This window comes from Trachymyrmex cornetzi, unplaced genomic scaffold (genome assembly GCF_001594075.2).
Source record: "Trachymyrmex cornetzi isolate Tcor2-1 unplaced genomic scaffold, Tcor1.1 scaffold1187, whole genome shotgun sequence".
NCBI classification, from domain to species: Eukaryota; Metazoa; Arthropoda; class Insecta; order Hymenoptera; family Formicidae; genus Trachymyrmex; species Trachymyrmex cornetzi.
Window position 1 is genome coordinate 342,043 of NW_017295748.1, and position 3,095 is coordinate 345,137.

The following is a 3,095-nucleotide window of genomic DNA, read 5'->3' on the forward strand; positions in this document are numbered from 1 at the left end:
TACAAATACATTAAATTTAATGTAATGTCATGAAATTAAATTCAAATTAAATTCAATTGTGTAACTTAAAAGTTAATGAAATTTAAGAACATTTCTAACTAAGTGAAGTTACACGGAGAAAATTTTATATTAAGTTTTAATACACAATTTTAAATTACTCTTTACTATGTCTTGTATTTTCGATGGACTCTCACAACATGATTCCGACTTAACTTTTACTATAGTAATACTAATTTTTATCACATAAATAAAGTAATTATTTTGTTAAGCCATATTCTAACATAAAAACAGTTAATTTTTACTATGGTACGCAAACAAAATTTGCTAGATATATTTGATTTTGTAATAAAAAATTTTTACTATAAAAAAGTGTAAAAATTACGTTGTATTATTATTTTTAAAAAAATAACTATAACATTTAAACTTATAATTTACATGAAGACCGCAGCTTCTATTACCACATTATAGTAATTTTAAATATAAAATCTTCTCCGTGTACATTTTTTTTTATAACGGTAACGAATTTTACAGTTACTTTTATCGTTACTTTGCGCACATGATTGGACACGATACGACACAAGCCACTTACACTATAAAAAAATTTCTTTAAACATAATAGATGTAAAATAGATTAAATGATTAGTCTTGTATATATAAAAAATCATGCAATTTTACCGAAATTATATCTATATTATAAGTTCACAAAAATTATGTAAATTTTATTGTGTAAATATGTCTTATTTTATATTGAAAATTATGTAAATAGTAGGATATTTTGAATATTTTTTGTAATCCACATTATCCAAATTTTAGTAATATTACGTAATATAACAGAAATTTTTCGCGTTTTGCTGTTAAATGTATAATAATATATAGTGCGAAATGTTGTCATATTATCGTTCGATCATGTAACTACACATACACACTGTAATTATAGGTACTTCCACAATCTGCTTAGTTACAAACCAAGAAATTATTTTTATTTGCATACTGCAAATTTACGAACTTGTGGACATTTACAACTATTATAGTGGGTCTCAAAATTATCCACTATAATAGTTGTAATTTTTTTTACACAACATTTTTTTACAGTGCATAGAACTTGAGACTAGAGAAACCCCTAGGCCCGTCCGCTGTGATTGGCGGTCGTAGATTTAAAAAAAAATAACGGAAAAGTAACAAAAATTTATTTTCTCAAGTAACGGTAACTGTAACAACTTACTTTTAAAAATCGGTAACTAGTAACGGTAACTTGTTACTTTTTCCACTCGGTAACGAGTAACTGTAACTTGTTACTTTTAAAAAGTAACTTTTCATTCTCTGATTTTTTGTCAAGTCTCTTTAAATTATAAGTAATTTAAATTATAAGTAGATAGATATATAATTTCTTTTCTATAAAATTCTTCTCGAATCACCTTGACTGATGACTATTTATGGCATTAATATTCAAAATGGAAATATCATGAGAATGGAAATACAAGAATAGTTTCTTTAAGTAATTTTTAATTTAAAACCATGATAGTTATGCTGAATGATTGATTACTTTTTCTAAAAGACAGTATTCGAATATATTCCTAATTACTATATGGATTTAAGATTGATGGATTATATGACGACAATACTAACGTACCGATGCGAAATGATAATGATATGCCGCTGCATGACGTAGGTATTGTATTGTTCTCTACAAATTGAAATCGTGTCTGCAATCTATTCTAGGAAATATTTTTGCATTATTTCTAACAATGCCGATGAAAAAATCGATCGCAGACGAATTTCATTGACTATTTTTATATCTCCATTACTCCTTATTTCATTACACTTCTCTTTTATCTTTAGATATAATCTTACGTATGATCGTTATCTCGTGTCATTCAATGCTTGGGTTTATTTGTTTTTATATTTATCAGAGATATACACATATACATGTACATACCTATATAAAAGAATTCATTTTGATGAAATCAATTGTGCTCCAATTTGATTTCACCGTGACATCATTTTTCGGTGTATTATTGCAAATAAAATGTGAACTCAGCGAAATTCCTTCTGTTCAAATATTTGTTTACAATATCGTTATACATACGACGCAATATATTTTTAAAGAATACATAAGAAATAAATTATTTTACAGAAGTTTACTTGACTGATGCATTAAAACAATTTCTCGCGAATGTGTGTTCTAACAAAATAAGAAATCAAATGTCAAAGATTATGTTAATCTTTTTTTACTGGTTATTATCATATTTAATCGTAGATTACTGCTAATTGTCATCGATCTCTCTTCTTTTAATTCTTATTTGTTCGTAGCATTGCGATTAATGTCTTTACATGCGAGGTAGCGACAGCATTAATTGGCATAAAGGTAATGTGAAATTTGCACATACACCTAATACATTTGCACAACTTAAAAGTGCAATTTGTTTGCGTTGTTTTACTTATGTTTATCAAGTTATGTAGCTATTATAAATATTAGTATTATACATATATCAGATTACTTTACAATACTATATCATAATATTACAAATATTAATGATTAGGTAATTGTAAAAATTAAAACTGAGTTTCTAGTGATATTTTATTTATCACATTTTAATACATTTTTAGATTATATTGTTATTATATTAGCTAATTAAACTGAGAGCTGAGACAATTGTCAACATATGTTTTTAATGTTGTATAGTGTATACATTTGCATATATTTGCGATCTCGGCATACGTGATTTTCTTTATTTAAATATATAAATGATTCATCTCTAAATATAGATAGTTGAGGAGACTGCAATCGCTGTTGCAGTTGACAAAGTAGGACGGTACTTGTACCGAACATTACGCTGAAAATACTTAGAAAATTCATTGCATCAACTCTAAAGCGTAATGATACTAAGAAACGTGTTAGCGGCTGTTTCAAAATATAATTATTCAATTAGAGGGTGCAACTAATCAGAAGAGGAAAGTTAGCTTTGAGAGAAGATTTTAAGCGAGTATAAATTGCACAATTCTTCGTATTACAACACATTTCCTTTCCTTTTATATATAATTTACAGTGCGTGATAGCGGGAATACTGTCAAAAAGATCTCAATTTATTCAATAC